Source organism: Astatotilapia calliptera, chromosome 3 (assembly GCF_964374335.1).
Source record: "Astatotilapia calliptera chromosome 3, fAstCal68.1, whole genome shotgun sequence".
NCBI classification, from domain to species: Eukaryota; Metazoa; Chordata; class Actinopteri; order Cichliformes; family Cichlidae; genus Astatotilapia; species Astatotilapia calliptera.
This window is the reverse complement of record NC_137424.1, coordinates 72438317-72462357: the sequence shown is the minus strand read 5'-3', so window position 1 is coordinate 72462357 and position 24041 is coordinate 72438317. Positions and strand designations below refer to the sequence as shown.

General features: G+C 43.5%; 1 protein-coding gene and 1 long non-coding RNA gene across 2 annotated transcripts in view; both read right to left on the bottom strand.

Annotated features, from left to right (window-relative positions):
• LOC113015028 (junctional adhesion molecule-like) overlaps nucleotides 1-24041 on the bottom strand; it is a 357528-nt gene that overhangs the window by 103450 nt on the left and 230037 nt on the right. The gene's annotated exons all lie outside the window — the stretch shown is intronic.
• LOC145425809 (uncharacterized) lies at nucleotides 19821-21094 on the bottom strand. Its single transcript, XR_013906558.1, has 2 exons — nucleotides 20668-21094; nucleotides 19821-20077 (listed from the first exon to the last, which is right to left on the bottom strand). It is a non-coding gene; the product is annotated as an uncharacterized LOC145425809 (long non-coding RNA).

The following is a 24041-nucleotide window of genomic DNA, read 5'->3' as shown; positions in this document are numbered from 1 at the left end:
GCGCCGGGATGGGGGCGCTGTGCTCGAGTCTGGTGGTAGGGCCGCGTCGTCCTCTTTCGTACCAGCTGGTTGCATACCAAATGTTGGTAGCCAGCCCGCCGTTACAGAGCGTGTGGTGGTGGTGCTTAGGGACCGTAAATGTCCCATGTTCAATGGTAGAACGGGCATCAATATAGCTGAATGGGTCGAAGAGGTTCAAGCATGCATGCGTGCCCCGCACCTGTCTGTTGCTGATCAAGCTTTCTTTAGTTTTGACCATTTAGAGGGAGAAGCAAGGGAGGAGATCAAATTTCGCCCTAATTTAGAGCGAGGGGATCCTGCTCGGGTGTTGACCATTTTAAAGGAACTGTATGGCAATGCACAGTCCTATGTCACTCTGCAGCAGGCTTTCTTTTCGAGGAGACAGCGGGAGGGAGAGACTTTGCAGGAGTTTTCCTTAGCGCTAATGGCTCTGATGGAGCAAGTAAAGCAAAGTGCACCTGATGGTATGCGTAACGCAGAGGTGTTGCTCCGAGACCAATTTGTAGAATATGTTGTTGATAGTGCTCTCTGCAGAGAGCTTAAACAATACGTTCGCCGTGTGCCTACTGCCACCTTCGCGGGGAAGCAATTAGATGGGAAAGAGAAAGATTTTCAGGCGTTGTTCGCGACCGTGGCTATTCTCAACCATCGGCATATGGTTTCCAGTGTGGAGTGCACACTAGCCCTAGGTTCGCTCCTGTTGGTACACCCGAGTCCGAGTGCTGTGAGCTAAAGGAACTCCTAAAGTGCCAACAAGAGCAGTTAAATCAGCTCACTGAGACAGTGGTTTCTTTACAGAACCCCCGAAGAAGTGTTCGGCCTTCACGGGCTGGCTCGGTGATTTGATGCCGGTGTCAGCAGCCAGGACACTTTGCTAGGGAGTGCACTGGGGAGCGGGCTTCACGCCGCCCTAGAGCAGGTTCTGATTCAGGCCCTCCTTATGCCGCAGTTGGCAATCATCTTCCCGCTACCCAGTCGGAAAACTAGCGTCCTCTGAGCTCCAGAGTCACAGTTCAGGTGGGGAGTTCACTGGCTCACAGAAAGATAGGATTGGCAGGCTAATTTAATTGTGTCCAAAGATGGATGTGCTGATTAGTGGGGTAACTGTCCCTTGTTTGGTGGATACTGGGTCCATGGTTTCCACCATCACAGAAAGTTTCTTTTTGGCACATTTTGCCCCTTGGGGACAAGAACGCCTTCAGTCATGCCATTGGCTACAGCTTCGGGCTGCCAATGGGCTTGCCATCCCTTACATTGGCTATTTGGAGCTCAGTGTACTCCTGTGTGGCAAGGAAATGCCCTTTTGTGGAATCCTTATAGTGAAGGACCCTCCTGGGGCTACGCCCTCTGTCCCTGGCATCTTAGGAATGAACGTAATCCGCCGCTGTTATCAAGAACTGTTTGGGGCTTTCGGTGGCTCCTTGTTTAATTCTCCTTCTGTGTCACAGGCACCGAGACCAGTTTTGGAGGCCTTACATCAGTGTCACCAGTCTGCAGCCCAAGCCCCAGAGGACCCTGTCGGTACCGTTAAGGTACAGGGCCCGCGGGCCGCGCGGATACCTGGTGGTGTCATGCAACTTGTGGCCACTACCTGTTTTCAGCAGTTGTCAGGTCAGGCTGTGCTTTTTGAGCCTTCTGAGTCCGGGTTGCCAGTTGGGTTGCTGGCCTCTCCTTGTTTGGTCCAGGTGGATAAGGGCGTTGCCTACATCCCAGTCACCAATGTGGGGACAGCAGAAGCTGTTCTCCACCCGTGGACCCGTTTGGGAGTGATAAGCAAAGCTACTGTTGTTAGCCTCCCTGCCGGTGTTAGCGAGGAACACTCTTTTCCCGTTACCGTTTCCTCCCATACAACCAGCAGTCCTGCTCAAGAGATGGTGGATACGATTGACCTGTCTGCTCTCGCTGAGTCAGAGCAACATGAGGTACGGTTACTTTTGCAGAAGTACCGCTCTGTTTTCTCCACTTATGAGGGAGACTTGGACTGCACAAACCTCATTTCGCACGACATACCGCTGCTCGATGACGCACCTGTTCGGCAGAGGTACAGGCGAATTCCTCCTTCTGATTATGAGGCTGTCAGGGCCCATATCAACCAGCTACTGGAGGCCCAGGTAATTAGGGAAAGTAGCAGTCCTTATGTCAGTGCGCCCCAGGGTGGCTGTGGCTACAATGTAGCTTGCCATCACCAGTGTGTGAATGTGTGTGTGAATGGGTGGATGACTGGATATGTAAAGCGCTTTGGGGTCCTTAGGGACTAGTAAAGCGCTATATAAATACAGGCCATTTACCATTTACCATCTTATGGCTCTCCCATCGTGTTGGTCCACAAGGAGGATGGAAGCCTCCGTCTGTGCGTTGACTATCGTTTGCTGAATAGCAAAACGAGGAAGGACGCCTTCCCCTTACCTCGCATCGAGGAAAGTCTGGATGCCCTAGGTGGCGCACGCTGGTTTTCTACCATCAACCTGGCCAGCGGGTACAACCAGGTGCCAGTTTCTGAGTAGGATAAGCCCAAGACCGCTTTTTGCATGCCGTTTGGCCTGTTCGAGTGGAATCGTATGCCATTCGGGCTGTGCAATGCTCCTGGTACCTTCCAGCGCCCAATGCAGAGGATGTTCGGGGATCAGCAGTGCCAGTCATTACTGCTGTACCTAGACAACATCATTGTGTTCTCCTCGTCTGTCTCTCAGCACCTGCAACGGCTAGAGATGGTGATGGCAAGGCTGCAGCAACAGGGGCTCAAGGCTAAGTTGGAAAAGTGTGCCTTTTTCCAGCAGAAGGTTAACTACTTGGGCCATATAATCTCCTGTGAGGGTGTCTCTACTGATCCAGCCAAGGTTGACGCAGTAGCCAAATGGCAGTGTACTCGTTCCGTGTCAGAGTTGCGAGCTTTTTGGGTTTCGCCAGCTATTACCGGCACTTTGTGGAGGGGTTTGCTGCGTTGGCGGCTCCCCTGCATCAAGTGGTGGCTAAATCGGCTGGCACAAATACAAAGAAGGGCTCGGGACAGAGTTTGAGTGCTATTTGGACCCCTCGGTGTGAGGAGAGCTTTGAGGCCCTGAAAGCAAAGCTTGTATCTGCACCTGTGCTAGCATATGCTGACTTTACGCGCCCATTTATCTTGGAGATTGACGCCAGCCACAGTGGTTTGGGTGCAGCTCTCTCCCAAGATGTAGAAGGTGTTGTTAGGCCAGTGGCTTATGCTAGTCGAGGTCTTCGGCCACATGAGCGCAATATGGACAATTACAGCTCCATGAAGCTGAAGTTTCTTGCGCTCAAGTGGGCCATGGCCAAGAAGTTCCGGGAGTACCTGCTGGGGCAGAAGTGTGTGGTTTACACCGATAACAATCCACTTAGTTACCTCTCTTCAGCTAAGCTGGGTGCCACTGAGCAGAGGTGGGCCTCCCAGCTGGCGGCATTCAATTTTGAGATCAAGTATCGCTCAGGCCGCAGTAATAGGAATGCTGATGCTCTCTCTCGACAGTATGAGATGAGCTCCAGCTTGGCAGAGGTTGTGTTGCCTGGGACTTGTGTCCCAACTTCACTTCAGCAGGCTCAGTGTCCAGCCGTTTTGCCCTCCGTTACTCAGTTGGAGATTGGCAATGCAAAGGACAGTAAAAACCATGTGGACTGTATCAGTTTCTGTAGTGACCTCATCCAATTTGCCCAACAACTACACTAAAGGGGAGGTTGGAATTTTACATTTCAGACACTTTGATAAGTCTTCACATATCCCGCTCCAAAACTTCTGCACTGGTGGACAGAACCAAAGAGCGTGGATGTAATTGTCTGGTGTATTGTCTTGACAGTGTGAGCAGTTGTTGGAAGATGTAAAGCCCATCTTGAACATCCGATGACCTGTATAGTGCACTCTATGCAGTATTTTGTATTGTATTAATTGCAGACTGGGATTTCATCAATTTAAATCTTTAAATCAATTTAAAAACCCTAACCCTTTCTGCTGAAGTTGCCTAAGAGAACTTATATCATAAACCATCAAAGGAAAAATTCGATACATTCCTTGATATTTGGAAATACGTGAAATCTAAACTAAATAGACTGTAAATTGATATGTTTACTGTAAAGTAACATAAACAAACTGAAGATGTGAACATACACACGGGTTCAATTGTTGTTGTTCAATTACAGTCCATCTGTCCGCCGATGTCGAGCAGTCAGTATAGAGCGTCCCCGCCTAAAGCTCGGATTCCTTTACTTATATAGTTTTTAAAAAAGTCTTATTGGCATCAAAACTGCATTTTTAAAGAGTGATCTGCCCAATGGCATAGAAATGACATAAATGTAACCATAAAGACATTTTTAAGTGGCCAAAAAGGACTGAGTTAATGCAGGTACAACCAAAGTCATAAATATACTTAGAACACTGGTAATATTTGTCTTTTATAAAAATATTAGTTCTACAGTACTATACTACAGTCTATAAGTACTTATACCACATAGGTAAACACATTACACATAAAAAAATATGTGGAAACATTGTTTTGGTGGAGGATGAGTTAACTTCTCTGCTGCCACCTGTTGGATCTTTACTCACACTGCCTCTCATACAGGTAACATTCTTAAATACGTACACATTTTTTATAATAGAGAAGAAGAAAATGAAATTAGATCTGTTAAAACTTTTTAAATGTTAAATTGTGATGAATAATGAGAAAAGAAAACATAACTGAAGGTCTAAGTACACTGTAGAGAAGTAATCTATAGAATTTACCCAATAAATCTGAGGTAACAATTCACATTGACTTTTTTGGGATAGATTTAATTCAATATATTGAATGAAAGCAAACGGAACACGTCTGCTTAGTGTTCCCTCGTCTCAGGTTTCCAGTCCTGTGCAGCTTCCTTGACTGACACTCTGTATACAGGTAACGGGGAGGATATAATATGTTGTTTGGTATATGTTTTGTAATGGCTCTGGTGAGGCCACAACTTGAAACAATTCTATCAGTTTATTTCTGATCCAGAATCTTACACAATGACTGTGATTCATGACATAAATACTTCAGGCAGACCATGGTACATCAAGTATATACATGTGTAGATAAAGACAAAATGCTCTGTTGATCTTTTAGACACAGTTGATGCAACTCTTATCTGATCTAAGATCATTACACAAACAATCTGATTTAACACAAACACTGATTTAACCTCTTTATGGTTGTCCATCCATCCATTCGCTTCCGCTTATCCTTTTCTGGGTCGCGGGGGGCGCTGGAGCCTATCCCAGCTGTCATAGGGCGAGAGGCAGGGTACACCCTGGACAGTTCGCCAGTCTGTCGCAGGGCCAACACACAAGGACAGACAACCATTCACACTCACATTCACACCTAGTGGCAATTTGGATTATCCAATTAACCTATCCCCACAAGCTGCATGTCTTTGGACGGTGGGAGGAAGCCGGAGTACCCGGAGAGAACCCACGCAAACACGGGGAGAACATGCAAACTCCACACAGAAAGACCCCGGCCTGATGGTGGAATTGAAGTCAGGACCTTCTTGCTGTGCGGCAACAGTGCTAACCACCATGCCACCGTGCTGCCCTTTATGGTTGTCGTTTTTACAAAAAGAAAAAAGAAATGAAATCAAAATTTTCCACTGACACCACTTTCAATTAATTCAATTTCACCCTCAATTCACATGTAAATCCTACAATATAAAATACGTGAATACAATGTTCTGTCAAGAATACGTTATTGGCTCGATCATGGAAACATTCTTATGGTAAATGTCACACTTAGGATTTCCAAGGAAGTCTCTGGCTTATGTAGAAATCTCAAGTCAGGATCTGAAATGTAATTATATGTAATTATATATAAGGCTATCTGTGGGTATGTCTGTATTGTATTCGAACAGCCCGGAGCACATTACACCCACTCAAGACGGCTGTGACATTTCGACTGGATGTGCAACAGCGTGAGTCAGGAATGCTTTAAAGAGTCCTGTCAGATCAAATCAAATCCACAGTAAAAAAAGAAATTCAATCCCAGTGAAGCTGAATTACAAACACCACCAATTTTTTAACCCCAAACCCCCCAATTATTGTCTAAAATATACAGAACACTCTCTAAAATAGATGAATCAATATCACTTCCTATTGCAAAATGGGAAGCGGATTTATCGATCAGCTTAGACCAAAACTTCTGGTCTCAGATTTGCTTAAAAACCTTTCATCTAATCAGAAATCCCAGTCTTCAATTAATTCAATATAAAATATTACATAGCGTGCATGATACTGGTCATAGGATCTATAAAATGGGCTATACGTCTTCCAACAACTGCTCACACTGTCAAGCAAATACACCGGACAATTATATCCACGCTCTTTGGTTCTGTCCACCAAATCAGAAGTTTTGGGGCGAGATATGTAAAGAATTATCAAAGTGCCTGAAATGTAACATTTAATCCCTTTTAGTATGCTTGCTGGGCAACTTGGATGAGGTCACTACAGAAATAAACACAGCCCACATTGTTTTTACGGCCGTATGCATTGCCAAGAAAACGGTCCTCATTAACTGGAAAAATAAAAATAATCTTAATTCTAACCAATATAAAAGTCCATTTAAAAACCATCTAATAGATCTCATTAGTCTTGATACAGCCTCTTCCATCACATTTGATCAATCCCTCTGGGCTCCTTTGAGGGGGGGATGATTCAGTCTTACCTGGCACTACATCAAACTGGTTATATTTTAGTGATTTCTTTAATCTACACTTCTGAGTGAAACTGAAACAATTTCCAAAAATGTGTTTAACGGTGGAAGACTCATGATTTAACAACAGGGGCAATATTTTTTTTTACAGACAGCCACATAGTTGACAGTAATCACATTAATATAATGCATTGCAGTATCAGTTACTTGGTTTTGGGGTTTCTTTCGCTCGAAAATGAGTGTAACGGTAAAGTGTAAACTGCATCCAGGACAGAAACAGCTGGATTATGCTGCTAATGCAACTTTGGCTCTTTGCAATCACAGGCACAGACAGCTAACGCTAAGCTAGCCAAGAACCCAGAGTTATGTTAAAACTGAGCGAATGTGACCAGCAGCCAGGTCGGAAATTTAACAGCTGACTACAGCAGTGATGAGCAATCAGTTTGAAATCGCTGTGCTGGTTTTCATCTTTTCTTTGTGCCATTGGCTTTGTGTTCATACCTAAACACTAAAAGAGAGATCGTGTCTGTTGGTGTTGATTTGTTTTGGTGTGTGGCGCTAGGGTTGCCAACCGTCCCTTAAAAAACGGAATCGTCCCGTATATAGAAACAAAAGTACACGTCCTGTATTGAGCTAATAAGGGATGCACTTTGTCCCGTAATACAGTGAGAATCAAAAGTAGTCTATAAATGTTTATGGAATTAACGCTTTGTTTGAAAACATAATTCCCAGCCCCTCTCCTGCTTTGTGACCAATGAGCTGACAGCACACTTATGACAATTCAAGTATGACAATTCAGATTACCGCTCATCTCATTGGTCGAGGAAAGGTCGCTTACGGAGAAAATACCGGAAGACAACAGATGACCACAACAAGAAGCATGGCCAACAGGGAAACAAACGCCGACACTGCGGTGCAAGTCTCGGATGACAGTACACCTAAAGCTGGGCAGACACTGTGCGATTTTTTCAGTCACGTTATTCAGCTCCTGCTCAAACTGCACGATTGACTCGCAGGGGTTAGAAGTTGGTAGGTCACGATGCAGGTCTCACACTATACGGCCCGATGCTCTGATGCGACCTGAGTGCTCCCACTGTGCCTCCATAAAATTAAGGTTATAACAGAAAATCTGTCGCTCGCTCTCTCTGTCTTTCACTCACACAGACACACCGCCACCATCAACTTTGCTAAATTGCTAATGAAAAACATTGATCAGGCAGCTGTGATTGAGCAGCAGTGTCGATCCAACTATTTTCACGGTTGTTGTGGTCGTGATAATTTTGTGATGCCACATCGAAAAGGCTCGGATGAGCTTTCCAAAGTTCTACAAGTTGTGCCTCCATCGCTTGTGTCCAGATCACACGCTGCACAGCCGTGCTGCTCCATCTTTTTCACCAACGTTTACGTGTTTGCGCGTGAGCAGTGTGAGCGGCTGTGGTGAGACCCTCACGAGCGATTGATGACCGGGAGCTGGTCGTGAGGTGTTAATCGCTTCTCGTTACCCCACGTATACTACACGATGCACGATGAAGGCCAAAATCGGGCCAATCACCAAATCGGTCGCACAACTCAAAAATCGGCTCAAAATGGACCAAAAATCACACAGTGTAAGCCCAGCATTAGAGCAGCAATGTTTGTTCGCTCAGAGAAAGAAAAAAAGGCTGCAAAAGTACAGGGAGGAATGGGAAAAGGGAAACACCTGGCTGGGAAAATGCACGATAACACCTATAACGCGCACTGCACTGTGTGCCGGCGCACTTTTTCCATAGGCATGCTTCTAGTGGTGGGCACATGAAGAACATGAGGGGCGTGAAAGCTCGGGGAACCCTTAACCAATTTTTTGTCCACTAGGCCGGCAGAAGCAGATATGGTATGTAAACACTGGTTTGTTTTTTTTTAAACCCTCTGGTTAAGGTTAATATGGGCATGTGCAGTTAATATCAGCGCTATCTGGCCAGAAGTGTGATAATATAATTTATTTTGTGTAATAAACAACTGCAAGGATAGATGATTACAACAAATAGATCACTAATACATAAACGTAATACATAGATGAATAATGATGATGAGTTATGATGTGTAATCATGGGAACAAGCGGGTTTACAAACAGGAGCAGCTGATTAGCATTAGAAAAGCTGAAATAATACCTCAACTGAAGCCAGTTGTACTAAATGCACTATATGTGCACTGTTACAAGAATATTTTTCGTTCTATTGTTTTCTATTAATTTATATAATTTTAAGTTAAGCAGGACAGAGTTCTTTTTAAAGAAAGATTTACTTATATTCTCAAAAGTTAAGCATGACAGGCTTCTGTTTAAGAAAGAGACCTGTTTTACTGTGTTAATGTTGTCATTTTGAGCTAAAAATAAATGGCTAAATGATCATTTGTTTCCCATATGGTCATATCACAAAGAATATGCATCTGCTTAAATCAAATTCAAGTCAAATGGTTAAAAAATAATTTCACACACAAAAAAAGAGCTACAAAATTCACCACACTGGGAAGGGTGAACTGGGTTGCCCGGCCCTGGCCACGAGGTGTCCCTTATTTATTTTTCAGGGAGTTGGCAACCCTATGTGACGCATTAGCCTAAAGCTTGTGTTGTTAGTAGTGTTTCAGGTTCTTTCACAGACTAATGAAAAAGTAATGTAATGTACTGTAACAAATTACTTTCGTCAGCATTTAATTAACTAAGGTACCACATCACTTGTAAGAAAAGTAACGAGTAATGTGTAACACATTGCATTTGTTGTGTAATAATGCTAGCACTGGTTATTACAGGTACAGATGCAGAAATGGTTCGATCACAGCAAGTTTGTTACAAAAAATAAATGAATAAATAAATCAAACACTCTGTACACGACAAAAACACTGAAAATGTCAAAATTCATGAATGCAAATCTTTATTAATAGAGACGATGATAAAGAACTTTACATTAGAGTGATCCAGGTCCAGCAGACATGTCTGTGCTTCTGTATTAAATCAAATTGGAGCTTCAGACGAGACTATATGAGATGAGCTTTGAATTTCAGATGAAGCTGAAAGTCCCCGAATGAGAGCGCAGGTCTGTAACTCCACACTTAACAGTCAGAGAGAGAGAGACGGTTGGTGGGCTTGACCAGAGTCCTCCAATGGCTGCGAACTAATAACTCCCGAATGCTAAATTCCTTACAAGTTACCTGGAAAGTTGTCAGGTTTTCATAAGAAAGCTCATCTGGCTCAGTTCCAAGGTGGGAGAAGTCTTCACACTCAGCCTGTGAGTCTTAAGGGCTGTGCTGCTTTCACACAGAAACTGATGATATACATTTAACTGCACTTTCTGTAAGTTTGTTTTTTTATGAAGCAGAATTAACCCAATTTATATCATAAACCAGGAGCAGACATGCAATGGTTCAGAGGATGAAGAAACTCTCTGTTCTGCTGTGGAGGACATCAGCCTGAGTCCACGGCCTTCAGCTTCTGCCTGCGTGCGGGTCAGGGTGTGGATGGAGTCAAACAGACCAACTAACAATATTTTATGTCAAAAGTATAAAAAAAATGAGATCAGAGTTATTACTTCTTCAGCCTGTTTTTGTTTTTGTGCTTAAGGACATGGACGTTTTATGTTGGGAAAACTTGAACTTGAATGAATTTAGTCTGCAGTGTGCCGATCTCTCGCCCTCTGACCAATGAGTCATAGGAGCCTTGATAGTAAAAGATTAATTCAGGTGGGAATCCTCGCGGTTCACCTGCCTGCACAAGCAGCAGGTGGGCTATCTGTCGGCACTCCATGATCACGTGATCGCTGTGCTGTAAACCACACTTCACAAAACCAACAGACTGAGGCATTTAGAAGAAACTAAGAGCCAGATCAGCAGAACTACAGCACACGGAAATGTCTGCTGTAACTGTCACCCTGCTGCACTTTGATGCTTGTCTGTGTCTCTGTTTGTTTCGGCAGGTGAGGCTTAACTTGGATTTAAACAGTTTGTCTTTGTGATAAAGGCGAATAAAATTCAGCTGGTTTATATGTTTAAAGCCAAACAACTCTTTTCATATTGGTCCAGTGTGCGTGTAAAGGAGACATCAGGCTGCATGAGTCTGTGTGGATTTTAATCCAGCTGTGACAGAGACAAAGAAGTGTAATGTGTGTGTGTTAGGATTTTTTATTTTGAGTCAATACAATCGCAACGGGCATAACCGGGGGGGACGAAGCAGAAAAAGAAGAAAGAAAGAGACGTTGGGGAGAAAGTTGAAAAATGGAAGGACAGAAGAAAAGAAGGGGGGGAAAGACACAGCAGAGAAACAACAGCAACAATGGCGTTGTACTCCAAGGAGGGAGAGTCTGTGTCACGTTATGGTCATGTTCTTTCGTCATGTTTGCTGTATGCAGCTGGTAGAAAGGACCCCAAATGCAGACTCGTGGAGGCAAAAATGAACAGAAAAAACTCAGCTTTATTGCTGGTAGCTACACTCTAAAAAGTAATTCAGAGGCTTAGTAGATATCACTATAAATATAAGTTAGATAAGCATGATAAAAACTATGAATATCATTTTAGTAATTATTGAATTTGATAAGTTGAAATAAATATCTAAAATATTAACGTATGTTTTTGTGTTATATTAAGGTATTTATTTACATTTATCTCAGACAAAAAATTCAGTATGTGGTTCACAGAATACCTTCTTTACTTAATATTTTTATTTAAAATTGAATTAAAATATTTGAGAAATAGGTATCTATACTGACCAGTATCTTGTACTAAAATCATTAATTATTCAAACAATATTATTTATTGTCAGCAGCTACAACTGAAAAGTGTAAGTAAAACACGGTAACAGGCTGAGGGTCGCAGATGCCAACAGACTTAATAAACTGATCCGTAAGGCCAGCAATGTTGTGGGGATGGAGCTGGACTCCCTCAAGGTGGTGTCGGAGAGGCGGATGCTGTCCAAGATAAAGACAATGTTGGATAACACCTCCCACCCACTCCATGACATGTTGGTCAGTCACAGGAGCTCGTTCAGTGAGAGACTGAGATTACCGAAAAGCACCACTGAACGACACAGGAAATCATTCCTGCCTGTGGCCATCTCCCTGTACAACGCATCCACTTAACACACTGTTTGCTGCTACAACTACACATGTTTCTTTTCCAAATATTTATTTATAAGTGACTTATGTATGTATGTATGTATATATATGTATATATTGTACTATTCTTAGTTAGCGTATTGTCTGTCTTGTCTTAATGTTGGTTTAAAATGGAGCACTGTAACAAAAAATAATTTCCCCCAGGGATCAATAAAGTATTCTGATTCTGATTCTGATGATAACATAGAGTAATTGAGTACTGTGATGTTTGCATGCCTCAAACATCAATGATGACACCTTCCGTATTTCTCAGTTCCATTCTTTAATTCTCAGGCTTGCAGTGGCAACACAGTCTGCAGCACTAACTTGTTCATCTACCGTTTTCTGTTGTCTCCTTTTTTTATATCCTCCTTCCGCCTTACATTCGACCTTTCAAAATAAAAGTTCTGTAAACATCACAATCACCTCCTTTTTTTTTCTTTTAACAAACTTAGGTATTCAGCGAGGTGAATTATTAATCTGAACCTATGACAACGACACCTAATAAAATTACTGAACATTCTTATTACTTGAGTTTCTCCACACCTAAACATCACTTAAACAGCACTGCATTTGCGCAGATCTCTGACTAAACACTATCAACATTCAACACTATAATACTGGTTACAGTGTTAGATTCAGGAACAACAAACATGTTACACGCAGCATAACCTTTAACTGGTCACTCAGATATTCAAGTCTTAGATCTGATGTAATCAGACAGATGCATAGGTACGCGTCTGTTTGATCTGACGGGGTATCTGGGCTTGTCTGTTAAGGCGGGGTCGACATGCCGTCCAGGTGGGGCAGCTTCAAGACCATGTCTGATTTTCTTGAAGAATGAGGCATTCCTGACAATCGAGTGTCCATCCCTTGTAGCTGTAATTTCAGAACCCTTAACCTTAGTCACTTTGTAGGGTTTTGCATTGTATGGTGTGGATAATTTGCATCTGCGATCACCTTCATCTTGATCTTTGCACTATCATCCCTTGCTCTCACTTCAGCATTTGAACACTTGCGTGGAGTGGTGTTAACGAAAGGGAGCTTGGTGTATAGCTGGCGTTGAAACAGTATTTCAGCTGGTGAGCTCGCTGTTGTGCTATGAGGTGTAGATCTGTACTCACGAAGAAAGATGTTTAGTTGCTGTTTCCATGGTGTGCCTTGCGTCTCGGCATCTCTCAGTGCTTTGCCTAGGGTTCTCATAAATCTCTCAGCAATGGCATTCGCCTGAGGCCAACAAGGTGTGATTTTGCGATGATGAAATCCTAGGTAGTCTGCAAACTGTGAGAAAGCCTCACTGTTAAAAGGAGGACCATTGTCAGTTTTTACTGTCCTTGGGATTCCAAACATGGAGAACACTTTGTCAATGACTGGGATAACAGAAGATGCTGATGTTGAGCGTACACTTTCAACGACTGGATAGCAAGAATACTCGTCTGTGATGACGAGCAGATATTCCCCTGTAGGGAGTGGTCCATAAAAGTCTGCACTGACACTGTGCCAGGGCGTTTCGGGTAATGGTGACATCTGCAGAGGGTCAGTGTGTGTGACAGGTGTGCTAGCTTGGCATGGCAGACAGTTTTGAACTGCAGATTCTGCTTTCTGATCGATCTCTGGAAACCATACTTTGGTACGTAGCAGCGCTTTGGTCTTGACGATACCCTGGTGCCCTTCGTGTGCCAGTTGTATTGCTCTTTCTTGTAGGACAGTTGGAATGACTATCCTCGTGCCTCTGAGGATGAAGTCAGATGAGTCGGCTATTGTTAGTTCACTTTGAACATGTTTGAATGATTTCAAAATGTCAGCATGCTGGGATTTATCTGTTAGATGCCACGTGTTGTTCCTGATGTGACCGATGACTTTCTGCAGAACCTGGTCTTTCAGAGTCTCTGTTTTTATCTCGCGAAGTGTCATGGCTTTTGGGGTGGAGTGATAAGAGAAGAAATTGACATACTCTTCTGCAACCTTACATGTACGAGCACTTTCATTCTCCTGTGTTGGCTTATGACTGGCATAGAAAAAAGTGCATGGGTGAATGAAGCAAATGATTGAGTAGTTACATGATAAATAAATGTAGTTTAGTCTCTCCTATGCGCTCTGATTGGCTGCCTTAGAAATGAACAGTTGTACTTTGACCTTTAACCTCTCTGCTCTGTGTTGTTTCCTCTTTCAGACCAGAAAAACATCACAGCTGAGTCTGGACAGAACGTCACTCTGACATGTCGAGCTCCACAAGGCAAACCCATCAGAGCTGTGAAGTGGAGCAGAGCTGACCTGGGAGATAAATATGTGCTTTTGTACCGAGATGAGCAGTTTGATCAAACAAGCCAGCATCCATCTTTTCAGAACCGGGTGGATCTGCAGGACAGACAGATGAAGGATGGAGACGTGTCTTTGATTCTGAACAATGTGACGATTAATGATGCTGGAACATACGAGTGTGGTATCGTCCAGATAGGAACAAAGTATTTGAAGCGCATCAGCATCATCTACCTTCATGTTGTTCCTCCAGGTGAGTGAGTAGAGTTGAGTGTGTGTGTGATCAGAGGTGAAGCTGCTTCCTGGTTGTTGATGTTTTTTTCTAAAGATGTTGTTGATGAGACTTTGTAGAAAGCAGCTGGTCTGAGTGATGTGATCAGAGTGCAGTAGATAATGTCTGACAGCAGTTTGAAGAGCAAATGGATTCTGTTCTGTTCTTCATCATCACCTACCTGACAGCTGACACCTCACACCTGTTTCTCACCTGCAGGTCACACAGGAGGAGACACAGAGGATGGAGGGAAGGAGGACGGATATGTTGGACTAATAGTTGGTCTGACAGTTTCTGCAGTACTTCTTCTTCTTGTTGCAGCTGCTGTTGGTATCCTGATCTACAGAGGCTGTAATCTGAATCCTGCTGATCCACATGTAGCAGAGCATCTTCAGCATGAATGTGAGTCAGATGAACAAACACAAAGAAAGACAAATAAATGATGGTGAACATCCAGCAGATGCTGTAGAAAGCTGGACAACAGAACATGTTCAACTATGAAAACTCGACTTTAAAACATTTAAATAGCTGCTGGATGTTCAGAAGTTCATTAATTAAATCCAACATGACTAAAAACTCAAATGTCAAAGCAAATAAACAAAATATTTAAAGTCAATCATTCTGATCATAATTGTACTTTGACCTTTAACCTCTCTGCTCTGTGTTGTCGATTTCCTCTTTCAGACAAAACCATCACAGCTGAGTCTGGAGAGGACGTCACTCTGACATGTCGAGCTCCAAACAAGAAGATCATAGTTATAGTTTGGAGCAGAGAAGACCTGAAAGATGAATATGTGCTTTTTTACCAAAAAGCACAGTTTGTTCCAGAGTACCAGCATCCATCTTTTAAGAACCGGGTGGATCTGCAGGACAGGCAGATGAAGGATGGAGACGTGTCTTTGATTCTGAAGGATGTGAACACTGCTGATAGTGGAACATACGAGTGTCGTCTTGTTAGTGGAACAAAGCGCAGGAGGAGAGACATCAGCACGGAACCAATCAGCATCATCTACCTTCATGTTGTTCCTCCAGGTGAGTGAGTAGAGTTGAGTGTGTGTGTGATCAGAGGTGAAGCTGCTTCCTAGTTGTTGATGTTTGTTGTATGTGTGACCAAGTGGTCGGCGGGGTTATGAACATGACAGCGCTGTAGCTGTCATATAATCGGCTCTTGCTGATCAGTCCGTCGCAGTATGCCAGCATTTACTGCTGTTTTGAGCTAAATGCAAGGGAGGAAATAGTCCAACAAAACACCGGCTTAGCTTTATACGGGCTAGCGCCACCCTGCAATCAATGTGCAGGTGGGTTTCCAATTAACCAAGTTGTGTGGCGAAAAGAACGAGCGCAGGAGAGAGAGTGAGAGAGAAGAAAAAAAAGGGAGGCGAGTAGCCCATCTGGCTACATATGGGTGAGCTGATTTTCTAACACTGGAAAATAACTCAAAATGTTAGAAATATTCCAGTGTTAGAAAATCAGCACTGCTCAGTGTTAGTCTTTGTTAATCTTCAAAACTGACTAGGTTACTTTTAAGCATATAACACTGTCAAAAGTGTTCATTTAACACTCAACAGTGTTGTATTTAACACTCAGAGGTGTGGACCCATATAGACACTCTCTATTGTTAATTTAACACTGGAGATTTTGCTGTGTACAAACAATTATAGACTTCTAAGCATAAATGACAATCCAACACTATAAACCTTACAGAAATGCCTTTTGATTAAACTGTTACCAAGGAATTTGAATTTGAATTTGCACTTTGCGTCTTTACACTACTGCTACTATGTTTTTACCCTACACGCAGTGAACACCGGCCACTAATGTTATTGTCACTAGGGGTGGGTTTTTATAATCGATTCATCGATTAAAATCGATTCTGGCTTGGATGACGTAAAATCGATTCATTAAAATCCTGAATCGATTTTTTAATATAAATTTATTTTGCCCGAAATGCCAGAATCTCTGGTGACATCTCACAAAATTTCAAGAACCACCAAACAGTTAAGACAGTAAATGAGAGCAGGAACACGGATTCTGCACATAGACTTAAACACACAGCGCGACTTGCGGATCAGAATCAGTGAGATGTCGCCTTTCTCACAGTCGGGGCTGAAAGCCGACAGCTCGCTGATTCTGATCTGTCGGCGGGTCCGCGCTTTGTGTTCACGCCCTTTATGCGCTGATTCTAAAGCTGTTAGTTTAATGTCTCTCCAAACAATATTGACCGAACCAGCAGCAAAAGAAGATCCAAACGCTTCACATAAACATCGTCATGAATTCACTCTTTTACTGTTTTGCATCCATTGCAATGCGCAGCTCTCTCTCTCCCCCCCCCCCCCCCCCCCTCTCTGTCTCTCTCGAACAGTTTCCCTTTCTTCATTATTCGCTTGCTTGTTACGCACAAGTCTACTGTTGTTTACAGCGCTGTCGGCCGCTGTTTTTTTCCCTTTTACATTCTTCCGAAAAGAAAACCTCATTTCTGCTGTTCAATACTGAACAAATTTAAACTTTTTAAAATTATTCAAAATGCAAAATGCTTAGCTGTGTCTCTAATAAAACCGCTGTAACGTCAGAGGTAATGTTTATTAATTAATGGTTTTCTTTCGTTTTTGATGTACTGCAGAATATTTTTATAAAATCCCAGGCCAGGAAAATCACCTACATGTTTTTCTGTGTTTTATCTTCAGCTACTTTGACACAAAGGCATCTGCTGTGATGCTCACACCTTTGATAAAGTCTTGCATGTCTCAGCTTCCTTTTTATTGATACAAAAATATGTAAATGTACTTATCTGAATTATAATATTTCTGACTGTCAAAATTTCCCAGATTTAAATCGAATCGAATCGAATTAAATCGAATCGTGGATCGAATCGATTCGGGACCTTGTGAATCGGAATTGAATCGATTCTAGAAATCAGTGACGATACCCAGCCCTAATTGTCACTTTTTACGGAAACAACCTCAAAATAAGGTCAGTACTTCCATGCTTTAAATGCTGCACGCTCATACTCTCTCCTGCACTCGATATATTATCCATTGTTGATCTGCACACAGTTGTTGCCACAAACGTCGCACTCGCTTACGTCACTGTCATGAGACACTCTCACAAAAAAAATCACGGTTTTAGTAACGCGGTAACGCAGCGTGTTTACGGGACAGTAACAGTAATCTAATTACCCTTTTTGCTATATTAATCCCTTACTTTACTCATTACTTGAAAAAAAGTAAATGGATTACAGTAACACGTTACTTGTAACGCGTTGCTGCCCATCTCTGGTCATGACTGTTATTAAATATGTTTCTGCCATAAATGGTAAATGGCCTGTATTTGTATAACGCTTTTTAGTAGTCCCCCCTAGGGACCCCAAAGCGCTTTACACACCCAGTCATCCACCCATTCACACACTGGTGGAGGCAAACTACACAGCAAATCCAGCATGTCCAAATTAACACTGTCGGATTTGATTTCAACACTATTAAAGTGTCTATATGGGTCCACACCAGAGAGTGTTAATTTAACTCTTTTTGGAGAGTTGGTACGTTAACTCTGATTTAGTGTTAAACACCAAATCTGTCTGGCGTTGATAATTTAACACTTGGTGTTAAGAGTTTATATATCAGGGCTCTAGACTAACTTTTTGCCATGGTTGCACTGGTGCGCCTAAAAATAAAATTTAGGCGCACCAGCACAAAATTTAGGCGTACAAGCACAAAAGTTAGGCGTACCCAAATTTTTAAACTGCATTACTTAACACCGCAGTTTTACATGTTCACGTTTTTTTTGATTTGTAAATGATTAACTAACAACCTTTCAAAATGATTAACTTGACACCCCCTTTGCTGCCCAAATTAACAGCAGCTCCATCAGCCCCCATAGCAATGATTTTATCCAACCAGTTACTGCACTGGTCCCCAAGAGCAGCAAATGCTTTCTTTGAGGCAGCATAAATTCCTAAACAAATTTAAAAAAAAATACCATTTACTTATCAGATCAAGAGTTTACAATGCAGTCTTTTTCAGTTTGAGTTTCTATATTCATGTATTATTGCTATGTTTAATTTTCAATGATAAGAACATGCTAGATATGGTTAATTCAGTAACACGACGTAATATTATTAATCATATACATAGGCTACGTGACATGACATGGCTTACCTTGGGCATGGGCATGCTGGACCTCAATGTGTCCAATCAGTATATTCGCTGGTCTTCCTTTTTGCAAGAGACGAGTGTACACAATGACACATTCTTTTGTGGCGATGTCTGTGTCTCCATCGATCAGGAAGGCCATGTATGTACTGTTCGCAATTTCCACTGACGTCTTTTTTTTCAGTGTGTCAGCGATTACGCCTATAAACTGGGCGCACGCAACATCATTGCTGTATGTGGGGTTTATGTCCAAGCCATTTTTCCTGTGAAGAGTTATTTCTGACTTGAACTTAGTAAACGGAACTTCTTCTTTTGCAATATTGTAGGCGATGTTAAACTTAATGATCATCTCGGCCTCCTCCGATGACCCGTTTACTCCTGCCTGCCGCTGAAAGGCAGTGGGGAGCGGGGACATTTTGGCAGAGCATTTATCGCGGCATATAATGTGTCTTCTCGATGCTGTATGCTTTTTCAGCGTTTCAATTCGAAACGTATTAGCACCAGTGACAAATGCTGTGTTGCCGGCCATGGTCTTTCCACACTCGCGACAATAAATGCAGTGCATCATATTGTCAGCTTGGCTGTATCTTAGCCAGGGAAACTGGTCAAGCCACTCGATTCGAAATCTATACATTTTCTGACTTTTACTTTCAGTGGACTCCGGCTGGGAGTCGATCGTATGTGGCTCATTTTCTGATGCCGTCTCCGGACCAGTGTTTGACAAAAACGGAGAGGTTGATGGCTCCGTGTCAGAGCGCTGGCTCAGAATTTTGGACTGATCAGGCCTTAACTTAACGAAAAAGTTATCAATTGTTCTTTTCATATTTTCTCAATACCAACTTCATACACTTCTGACCTGGGCTACTCACCCTTCTCTATCTGCCCGCACTTTCAAACGTAAACACAAGTAGGTCTGCAGGAATATCTGGACCACGGCCAATCACAGAGGTCCCCGCCTCTGAGTATCTCTGATTGGTTTAGAACACGACATGGGCATAATGTGTGCCTGTTGTTGAACACACGGAGACTTTCAGGGTTGCTGAAACTTTTTTTCCGAGAAAATACTTGGTTGCACCGGTGCGACCAAGTATTTTTTTTACTTGGTCGCACCGGTGCAACCAAGTATTTTTTATTAGTCGCACCATGGAGAAATTTGGTCGCATTTGCGACCAAATTGGTCGCACTCTAGAGCCCTGTATATTAACTCTCAAAGAGTATTTTAGTTTAACTACGTAAGAGTTATCTTCTAATTCATTCTAAAAAGCGGGAATTTTACTGTTCTGAACTTCTAGAAATTTCTCTTGGAAATAAACATTTACTAAAAAGACACAATGGTTTTTGAAAAACATTTATTCTGAACTGTGCACCACAATTTCAAAACATTTTCCGAAAGATGTAACAGTATACATGTTCTCACTTTCATTAGAATTTTGTTTATCAAAAGGTCTGACATAGGTGAGCTGGTAAATGCAAATAACAGCATCTCATCACTTATTTCTTCAATACAATATGCATGTCCTTCATTCATCACTTTGTGGAACTTCAACGCACTTCTGCTCTCCCCCATATTCCATCTTCACAAGCATATCCTGTGCGGAGATTGAATAAAAATTTGTTCACACTAATTAATGGCACAAATAATCCAGTAAACAATTGCAGCACAGTAAAAAAAAAGAAAAAGAAATCCTCTTTGAGCCATTACTTGTGTAAAGTATTTTCCCAAAAAACAAAGACACAGGCAACAGGTAATACTGAACTAAATGTAAAACCTCAACCTTTTTCATTTTTACCTAAACCGTGTGCACAAAACTCTGGAGGGATCTAAATGCTAACGTAGAATCCAGTCAGGACGCCTGCTACTGCTGTTTGCTCGTTTTTTTATGGGCGATCGTTTTCAGGCTTCCAGTAGCACCATTATACCAACATTTCACATTCTAGACATTGTTTTAGGTGTATTTGACCAAAGGTTTGACTGAAAATTCACATGCAAGCTTTTTTTCAAGGCTGTGGTATTTGCCCGCAAACAGTAGCCTACCTTTCAGCTAGCTAAAACAGAATATTATGCTATCACCGAGCAACATGGCTAATGCCTTTCACACAGCTTTGTCTCAACTCCAAAGAGCCACAGAAGTAAAAGCTCATAATAATAATTGAAACAACCTTTGAAAAAATGACTTACCAAGCATGGCAAACAACTCAAATATGTAGAGCAAAATGTTCTGAAACGGCTTCACTTCAGCTTCGATTGGAGCCGTGCTGGGGGCGGAGTCTGTGAATTTACTCTATTGGTGTCATAGCCCCTGTAGGAGTTCAGAGTTAAGAGGTCAAGAGTTAATGTTTCCATTGTAACACCTCCAGATTTGAAATAGAAACACTCATTTTTAACACTCGATTTTAACTACTATCATTTTACACCTCAGAGTTACATTAAAAGAATGTGACTCTGCTTAGAGTAAAATTAACTCTACTTTTGCAAGAAGACTATTAACACCAAAACATTTAAGACTTTTGAATTTGCTGTGTACAGTTGTGGCCACAGCTGCCCTGGGGAAGACTGACAGAAGCGAGGCTGCCATATCGGCCAACACCAGTAAGCGGTAGGTGAAGTGTCTTGCCCAAGGACACAATGACCGAGATTGTCCGAGCCGGGGCTCGAACTGGCAACCTTCTGACTACAAGGCAAACTCCAAACTCTTGAGCCACGATCGCCACGATAAAATCCACTACTCTCTGGAGATGTCATGGTCCTGGGTCATTTTGACCCAGTGTTCTCAGTTTTCCTGTGGTTTTGTATTTTGTTCCTTATGTCCATTGGATTGTTTGGTTTGGTATTTGGATTCCCCCTGTGTCCATGCTTTTATTGTGGTGTTTGTTCCGTACTGTACCGTGGTACCGTGTTCCCGTCCTTTGTGTTCTGTGTTCTCCTCATCCCCTCGTATTCATCCTTGTCCTCTGCCTCTCTCTCTCTCTCTGCCTCTCTCTCTGTGCTCATCTCTGTGTACTGTGTTGTGTTTAAGGTCCACATCTTGGTGTCAGTATTTTCAGTTTCGTGTCCTCCCTGCTCGGTCATGAGTAATAGTCTTCAGCTGTGTTCCCCGTGTGTTCCCACTTCCCTCATTACCTTCTGTGTATTTATGTCAGAGTGTCCCTTTGTTCTGTGTTGCGTCGTCCCTCTAGGTTGTGTGCATTTCCCGTGTCTTCCCAGCGCCTCAAAACAGTCATCAAAACAGTATAGTTTTGTATGACTTCTTGTGTTCCTCTTAATAAAAACCTGCCTTTGAGTTCATCCCCATGTGTCTAGAGGCGTGCATTTGGGTCCTGTCTTGCCTTCATACAGCCGCCGCATGACAGGAGAGCTTTGCGGTTGTAAGCGGTGCTGTTGCCTTACAAGGTGGTGATGTATCCAGTGAGGATGCTCTCAATGGCACAGCGATAGAAGGTCCTGAGGATGCGGGGGCTCATGCCGAATCTTTTCAGTCTCCTGAGAAAGAAGAGACGCTGTTGCGCCTTCTTCACGGTTTTGTTTATGTGTACTGACCACGTAAGATCCTCAGCCAGATGTACACCAAGGAAGCGGAAGCTGCTCACTCTCTCCACAGCAGCGCCGTTGATGGTGATGGGGGTGTGTACTTCTCTGCACCTCCTGAAGTCCACTATCAACTCCTTTGCCTTTGCGACGTTGAGTGTGAGATGGTTGTCTTGACACCAGTGGGTCAGGGCGCTGACCTCCTCCCTGTTGGCCGTCTCATCACCTTTGGTGATAAGACCCACCACTGTAGTGTCATCCGCAAACTTCACAATGATGTTGGAGTTGTTAGTGGCCGTGCAGTCGTAGGTGTAGAGTGAGTACAGAAAGAGGGCTCAGTACACACCCCTGTGGAGCACCAGTGTTCAGTGTGAAGGGGGATGAGGGGATGCTGCCCAGTTTGACCACTTGGCCTCTGTCAGACAGGAAGTTAAGGATCCAGCTACAGAGGGAGCTGCTCAGTCCTAGATCCTGCAGTTTCCTGTCCAGCTTCAAGGGAACGATGGTATTGAATGCTGAGCTGTAATCTACAAACAGCATTCTCACATACGTGTCTCTCTTCTCCAGGTGTGACAGGGCAGTATGTAGTGTCAGGGCTATGGCATCATCAGTGGACCTGTTGTGGCGGTATGCAAATTGTAGACGGTCCAGTGAGTCCGGTAGTGCAGAGCAAACGAAGTCCCTGATCAGCTTCTTAAAGCATTTGCTTACGATGGGGATCAGGGCTACAGGTTGTCAGTCGTTCAATGAGGAGATAGTGGAGGATTTGGGTACAGGGAAGATGGTGGCCATTTTGAAGCAGGCTGGGACTACAGACAGAGAGAGGGAAAGGTTGAAGATGTGTGTAAACACTCCAGCCAGCTGAGCCGCGCATGACTTGAGAATGCGGCCGGGAATCTCGTCCGGACAAGTAGCTGTCATGAAATGGCTGTGGGCAGGCCGGAAATGGTGGAACCAAAGTGCAGACTCACAGCAGGCAAAAGTGTACTTCAAAACTCAGCTTTTATTGCTGGATGGCAAAACGTAACAAAAATCCAAATAAATTTACATAAGCAGGCAGACAGAACACAGAGCATAAATGAGGGTAGATCGCGACACGGACAAACTGAAACACAGGGCTTAAATACACAAAGGGAGCAATCAGGGAATGGGTAACAGGAGGGAAACACAGCTGGGGCAAATCAGGCCTAACGAGGCAAAGGAAGCACAACCAGATGCATTTACATGAGACAAGGACTTTCAAAGTAAAACAGGAAACATAACAGACTGAACTTACAGACACAAACCAAAACAAGAGCACCAAGAGGGCCAAAAAACAAAACATGAGTCCAAAACAACACCCAAACAGTTCAGGGGGCCGACCGTGCGGACGGCAACGGCGGCGATGGGCAGACAGTTCAGGGGGCCAACCGTGCAGACGGCAATGGCAACAGCGGGGCAGGTCCGGAGGCCGGCCGCGACAACGATGATGTCTAGGCAACGGCCTGGCAGGTGGCTGGACAGGGCGGGGACGTCCAGGCCGGACAGGGCGAGGACGCTCCACCCTGTCCCTGTACTCACGTTTGGCTGCTTTGATCGTCTTCCGGAGTTCGTAATGTGCATGTTTGTAGTCCGATGTGTTCGCGGAGGCAAAAGCGGTGCTCCGTGCCGCCAGTGCCGTGCGAACATCTCTGTTAATCCAGGGTTTTTGATTTGGGAAGGATTTAACTGTTCTGGATGGGACGAAATCTTCCACGCATTTTCTGATAAATCCGCAGACTGAGTCTGTGTACTCATCAATGTTGTCAGCAGCCACGTGAAACATTTCCCAGTCCACGTGATCAAAACTGTCCCGCAGCGTAGACTCCAATTGGTCCGACCAGCGGTGCACCGCCCTCAGGGTTGGAGCATCCTGTTTCAGCTTCTGCCTGTAGGCGGGCAGGAGAAGGATGGAGCAGTGATCTGATTGGCCGAATGGGGCGCGGGGGAGGGCTTTGTATGCATCCCGGAAAGGCACGATCTGATATCCTCATGTTGGTGTTGTTCCC